Below are 7885 nucleotides of genomic sequence, written 5' to 3' on the forward strand. Positions count from 1 at the left end.
AGGGCCTCTGCAATACTACGTGCGGAGATATTGCGAAGAGGCACCGCTTCCGGGTATCGCGTTGCATAGTCCACCAGAACCAATATAAAGCGGTACCCTCGTGTTGACCGATCTAATGGCCCGACGAGATCCATCCCAATTCGTTCAAACGGGGTCTCGATTAATGGTAGGGGGCGCAAGGGCGCTTTTGGAATGGCCGCTGGGTTTACTAACTGGCATTCGCGGCACGCCGTACACCACTTACGGACGTCGCCGCGAATCCCCGGCCAATAGAATCGGGCCATTATCCGGGCGAGTGTTTTATCCTGCCCGAGGTGTCCCGCCATGGGATTAAAGTGAGCCGCCTGGAATACCAATTCCCGACGGCTCTTTGGAATTAACAACTGGGTGACACGCTCCTTCGTCTGAGTGTCCTGCGTCACTCGGTATAACCTATCTTTTAAGATGGAGAAATAGGGGAAGGTCGGGGTGGCATTCGGCTGGAGCGTTTGACCATCGATTACTCTCACTTGGTCAAACGCGTGTCGCAGAGTTTCGTCTCGCGATTGTTCCAATGGGAAATCCGCGAGGGATTCCCCAATAGAAAGAGGAGGAGCCGGGGGCCCCTCACTCTGTCGCGGAGATGACGTAGACGGCCCTGCGACCGCAGCTCCAGCCAAAACGACACCGGGACCCCCCCCCGGCTAACCGGCAGGACCCACTCTTTACTAGGTGTGCCATCAACCCCCGGAATCCCGGCCAATCAGTCCCCAAGATTAAAGAGTGGGTAAGGCGAGGATTAACCGCCGCCTTCACTATAGATTTGTCCCCTCTGAAATGTATGTGGACCGACACCAACGGGTAGCAGTGAACATCCCCGTGCACACACAACACCTTCACCCCTTGTGCTCCCCCCAATGCCTCGTCTTGCACCAGGCTTTGGCGGATCGAGGTCTGGTTGCAACCCGAATCCACCAACGCCTGATAGGTCGCCCCTTGTACACTTACCGGTATGCGATATGCTCCGGCCTGATCGAGGGCAGCCTCTGGCGCGTCGGGGATCCGCACCACCGCCCCCACCTCCATCGCGGCACACTGTTGCTGCAGGTGGCCCGGTTCCCCGCAGCGCCAGCAAACCGGCCCGGGCCTCCCCTCTGCAGCTGTGGACTGAGGGTCACTCACCTGAGGGGGGGGAGAGACAGACATAGAAGGGAGAAACGGGAGGGCACCACGGGTGCGGCGGGCCGGCTGGGGTGGGGCCGGCCCCCGCCTCCGTGGTGGGGGAATGGGGCGAGGACGGGACACAGGAGGAGGGGGAAGAGAGAGAGAGAGAGAAGAGGAGAGAGAAGAAGACATCCGTTGTCCTGCCGCCGGGACAGCCACCAGATGATCCTCCGCCAGTCCTACGGCCTGATCCAGCGACGCCGGGCGGTGGCACTGGACCCACTCCGCGGTTCCGGCGGGTAGGCGGGCGATGAACTGCTCCAGCGCCACCTGGTCGATGATCCCCTCGGCGTCGCGATCTTCGGCCCTCAGCCACCGCCAGCAGGCGTCCCGGAGCTGCTGGCCGAACGCAAACGGGCTGCCGACTTCCTCCATTCGCAGCGCGCGGAAGCGCTGGCGCTGCTGCTCCGGCGTGCGCCCCACGCGCTGGAGGACAGCCCGGCGAAGGTCGGCGTAGGCCAGCCGGTGGTCGGCGGGGAGCTGTAGTGCGGCTAACTGCGCCTCTCCCGTCAGGAGGGGGAGGAGGCGCGCCGCGCGCTGTTCCATCGGCCACCCCGAGGCTTCAGCGACCTGTTCGAATAATGCGATGAACGCCTCGGGGTCGTCCTGCGGGCCCATCTTAGTCAAGGTGATGGGAGATGGGCCCGCGGCCGGGGCACTGGGGGACCCCGCCGACGCGAGAAGGCGCCGGAACGCCTCACGGTCTTCTTGTTGAGCCAGTACCAGGGCTTCGAAGCGGCGCTCCTGCTCCTTCCGGAGTGTGACGAGCGCCTGGTGCTGGCTCTGCTGGGCCGTGGCGAGGGCGTGGACCAAGTCCGCGAACGGGGAGGATTCCATGGGGCTGCAGGACAGGTGCTCCACGGTCCCGGGTTTCAGCACCACTGTAGCGTGAATCGCGTGTGGGTGGAGCACAGAGGACGGCAGGACAAAGATCAGGTTGGTTTTACGGCTTTATTGCCACACTTTTCAGGGTTGCAACACAGTTTCAATAGCGTGAGAGAGACACACACACACACACAGCGTCTCGTCCGGCCCCCCTCTGCTCTCGCTCTCCCTCCTTAAATAGGGCGGTTTACTGGGGAGAACACACAAAACACAGGTTAATGACACTCAGGTGAAGCGATTCTGCCACTTACCTTCCCCAACTCCGCCCTCCTGTCACAGACCGGTGCTTGACCACGCCCCCGCTGCCACACATGTGTATGTGTATCTTGTTGTGGATGTTACGGGATGCTTGAATACAGTACTATCTTATCTTACAACAGGTGACACAAGACCGGGTCCAATAAAATTAATGATTTACACCAAGATCATTGTTTATCAGCTGTTTGAGTGTGAGATACAGGTTAACTGTTTCAAACACATCATTTGTTAATGACAGATTATGCTCTGACATTAGGTCCACACAAATGTGAAACACATCCTCATCACATGGAAAGTCTTTGAACATACACTTTTCAAGGCAGACTTCAACTTTCTCCAGGTCCACATTCTGCAAATAGTCTCTGCCTCCGTACAGCTGAGGGACTGCATGTAATATGGAGGGACATCCATGAGGTGAACGAGAGTCGTGGACTTGACGGACTCTGTGGTCATTCCAAGTCGATACAACCCCATCAACTTCTTCCTAGAGATCAGACATAATATTCAGTATATAAATTCTGTATTACAGTTTCAGTAACGGGGCGGCACGGTGGTGTAGTGGTTAGCGCTGTCGCCTCACAGCAAGAAGGTCCTGGGTTCGAGCCCCGGGGCCAGCGAGGGCCTTTCTGTGTGGAGTTTGCATGTTCTCCCCGTGTCCGCGTGGGTTTCCTCCGGGTGCTCCGGTTTCCCCCACAGTCCAAAGACATGCAGGTTAGGTTAACTGGTGACTCTAAATTGACCGTAGGTGTGAATGTGAGTGTGAATGGTTGTCTGTGTCTATGTGTCAGCCCTGTGATGACCTGGCGACTTGTCCAGGGTGTACCCCGCCCGTAGTCAGCTGGGATAGGCTCCAGCTTGCCTGCGACCCTGTAGAAGGATAAAGCGGCTAGAGATAATGAGATGAGATGAGTTTCAGTAACAGTATCCTGATTATTTAAGATGGAGTGGTTGAAATGGTTTCATTTGGGTGGGAGAGGGGGTGGGCACAATACAAACAAACCAGGAGCAGGGGTGTTGAAGTGGGAGGCAAAGTGGGATTCATTATCCAGGACCCTGGTAGGGGTAGTAGGGGCCCTGGGCTAGGGATGGGGTGGGACGGTTTTTTAGGCCTAGGCACTATTGTATAATGCCATGTGTAACAAAGTGCTTATTTGATAAAGGATAAGGCCTCTATAAGGGTAGTGTGTATAGACTTAGGCTACTCTCTGGATTCTCTGTGATAAGAAGCTATATGGCAGCACCCAAAATTTATTGTGAATTTGATGACTTCAAGATTGCACATGCCTAGTGAATTTGGCTTAATATTTATGGGAAAAGCTGTGACAGTCAATGCTGTGTCAAAATGGTAATTTAGGCGAATTATGTTCTCCTGTCTTTGTCGAGTAAGTGGGATAAAGCGAACTGAAACATCAGGTTTGATAGGAGGAGGGGTGCTGTATCCACACTTCAGAAATTGCCTTCCATCTATTTTAGTAGTCAGTCCCACTTTTTATCCAGCTGATAAACGTAGTTACCTTGATCCATATTCTGTGACACCTGTTGCGCTGGCTTCCTCAAGAGGGTGATTAGATATACCATGCAGATAATGATGCACAGTAGCCTACAAAGCCCGTCTTGCATAGGCTATAGGCCTAAGTTACGAAATGATAACCAAAGGTAAAACAACATCAACAATTACATCTGCATAAAAACGCTAGGCTTTAAGTGCGTAAACACTGCTTAGAGGTGGGTAAACTATATTTTCAGGTGGGTAAATGCGATTTCCGAAATCTAGGAGATGCATAAATGGCATTTACATACGTTTATGCACCACTACATCCCTCCTATAGTTGAATATTAAATTACATTATTATAGAAGATGCGATAAATTGTGAATGCCTACCTGGATTATTTGAAGAAAACAAAACTGAATCAAGGATTTGTCCAAGAAGTTGTCTGAAAAGAAGCCATCTTCCCGCAGTTTGTCAAATAGGTCTATCCAGAATTGGGCACACTGACTTCGCAAGATCAGCCACCAACGTTCAATTCACTGGTTTGCAGTGGCAGGACCCAAGGTTACGCTGTGTGTATTCTCTGAGAGGAAGTGCTGCATATCAGCTACATGGCCATTTTCTGTAAACCATGATAGGCTACTAAGGGTAGTGTCATGTCCAGGTAAGAAATGTTTTCTGTCCTTTCAGCCTACCGTTTGATTGTCGAGAGACATCAGAGATTCAATTTCTGTCTGAAAGCGGCTTGAGGTACACGTTTCAACAACATTCTCCGCATTACTCAATGGTCAAACACTTTTGCTAAATCTGTATAATGTAACTAAATTTTAGGTAGTTGTAAGATCACTGTGAGTGCAGCGTTTCTAAACTAGCAGAGACAGTACACCTTGTGGTTGTAGCATGCAGCCTGCATGGTAGTAAGTGTCACTTCTGATCGTAATTGATATTACGTACCCTTAACCATATCCGCAATGCAATGTAACATCAAACAGAACAGAATGATAATCTTACCTTTCAACTGCATCCCTTGTGTCTTGCATTCAGAGTCAACGTCGCTAAGTTCACATGTTCAGGGCCAGGCCGGTTGGCAGCCACTTTCCACGACTTCCCTTTCCAGTGGCCATTCGTTGCCATGGCAGCAGTTAGAGCATGCGTTTTTTGTATCTCATAATTTCGACTTTTTATGTCATAATTTCGACTTTTTATCTCATAATTTCGACTTTCTTATCTCATAATTTCGACTTTCTTATCTCATAATTTCAACTTTTTATCTCATAATTTCAGCTTTTTCTGACCACCTTTTTTTTTTTTTTTACTGGCGGAAATGGGCTTCCATAGAAGGGACTATAATGTTCTGTGCATTTTTTTTTTTAAATTACAATACTTTGTATTAATTGGGCAGGGTGCCTGCAGTGTCCAGTAGGGGGCATTCATCTCATGCCAGAAAGCTCACATTTCGCTCCCATGGTAAAGTGCTGATTATCTAATATCATGCAGAGTTTAGTTTTCTCATTGGCCCAACATATCTGAGAAATGAACTAACCACCGAGACTGTAATGAGTTAAATCAGGTATGTCATCCACCGAGATTAAAATATAACAGAGAGATCTGGACTGGTCTATGCCTTCTTTTCATCAGAGCTTGACCAATTATGTTGTAATCTCTATCCAGAACAAGGCAGTCTTAGGAACAGCTAAGATACTGCACAGAACCCTCAAGCTCCCAGGCCTCTGATAGAGGACCCGAGCTTGAGGAAGACACACACACACACACACACACCAGGGGGTGAGAGGTAAGTGGTTTGTTTGTTTGTTTGTTTGTTTGTTTGTTTGTTTGTTTGTTTGGGGGGTTGGGTTTTGTTTTTTGTTTTTTTGTGTGTGGTTTTTTTAATGCTATTTTTGGGTGAAGAATTGAAAGAAAGGAGTTTTATGTGCTCATCAAAATTTCACTGGCCATTTGATCTCAGACTCAGGACAGGTATCTAGAGTCTCTCTTTAGATTAAGTTTGAATCAAATGATAACCCTATAATTGTTTGAAATGATAACAATCCATAGGCTTTTCTTTACAAAGATAGACTGTTTTAGTCTATTTGTAACAATTACAAATCGCTATAACAATTGTGCAGTTTCTGAAAGCCAGTAGGTAAATAGTAATAACAGTTAGAAAGCACTGTTCTCTTCTTTTAGTTACTTTATTATGTCTCTTTATTTCACGGAATGAACAGAATATTTAGACTTGTTAACAATACTGCATCAACTGTTGTTACGATCAGGATGCTTGATATACGGAAAGACAGTACTAGTTGCAAAAGGGAACTGTTGACTGGCACATATGGATATCATTGGTGAAAAAGATTTGGTTTATCCTTCACTACCTGGAACAATTATAAATAACATTCACATACCACAGAAATATCACAATATTCATATATTATTTTAATTGGCTCTGTAGTCAGGATTTATCCATGTCTTCTTGCATCCAAGGTCATTTAATGAATAACGAATGCAATTTGCCAGTGAGGCACAACATGGACATTTCTAAGTAAATGAGTATGTATTATTAACTGACATGAACAGGCCAGATGACTTATGCAGTGATTAGCATTGTGGCTGATTTGAGAAGAATTGTACTTCAGTAAAAACCAAGAGGTTTGCTTTTTCAAAACAGTGAAAATACAGTGGCAAGGAAAAACTAAGTGTACTCTTTGGAATTACCTGCATTTATGGCTAAATTTATCTTAAAATATGGTATGTATGGTATCTAAGGTACAATAATGAACAAACACAAGCTATCTTCACTAATAACACACAACATTTATAATCTTTCATGTCTTTATAGAACGCATTAAAAATTCACAGCGCAACTCAACTATAGAAAGCTTTTTTAAGTAAACAAGAATGTATTGGCTACATAAACATAACTTATTTTTTAGTAAACAAATAGAAATGTTAATTCAGATAAAATATAGATCAAAACTAGTTGCATGTTATAGTACAACAATCAGTCTTATCTAAATATTTTTCTTTTAGTGCTGACAACAGAATGTCAGTCAGTATAACAAATTATTTACAGAAGTTGAACAAGTTAAAAAAGAAAAGCCTAGTGGAAATTGTTACAAAGGTTTCTGTTCCTTAGCAGCTCTTCTTTTTTTTTTTTTAATTACAGTATATGTTTGTGAAACACTGGTCTGTAAGAACTGCTTATTGTCTAAGCTGGTTAACAATTAAACCAAAATGTTCCTTCCTGAATATAGAGGTAAGAAGAAGGGTATTATATTTAACTATACACTCACTGGCCACTTTATTAGGAACACCCATATATCTGCTGTTTTATGCAGTTCTCTAATCAGCCAATCCATTGACAGCAGCACAATGCATAAAATCATACAGATATAAATCAAGAGCTTCAGTTAATGTTCAGTTCTAACATCTGAATGAGAAAAATTGTGATCTCTGTGACTTTCACTGTGGCATGGGTGTTGGTACCAGATGGACTGGTTTCAGTATTTCAGAAACTGCTGATCTCTTGGGGTTTTCACACACAACAGTCTCTAGAGTTTACATAGAATGGTGAAAAAAAAAATTAGTGAGCGACAGTTCTGTGGGTGGAAATGTCTTGTTGATAAGAGAGGTCAGAGGAAAATGGCCAGATTGGTTCGAGCTGCCAGGAAGGCTATAGTAACTCATAGCAACTCTTTACAACTGTGGTGAGCAGAAAAGCATCTTCTGCAACAGCAGAAGACCTCACTGGGTTCCACTCCTGCCAGCCAAGAACAGAAATCTTAGAATCAAGAACAAGTTCCTATTAAAGTGGCCGGTGCGTGTAATACCTCGAATAACCTAATAATGTAGCACAAAATGCAGGTATTTCTGTATTTTGTCCACAGTTTTTTTTTTTAACTTGTCGTCTGAACCTGTAAATATACAGTATATTTCTTGTTTTCATTATAATGCCTTTCTAATGTTAACAGAAATTATAACAATGAACCATGTGCTGTTGACCCTATTTCTTGGAAATAGTGAATAAGGGCTGTATTGGTACATCAAAC

Source organism: Neoarius graeffei, chromosome 4 (assembly GCF_027579695.1).
Source record: "Neoarius graeffei isolate fNeoGra1 chromosome 4, fNeoGra1.pri, whole genome shotgun sequence".
Classification (NCBI taxonomy): Eukaryota; Metazoa; Chordata; class Actinopteri; order Siluriformes; family Ariidae; genus Neoarius; species Neoarius graeffei.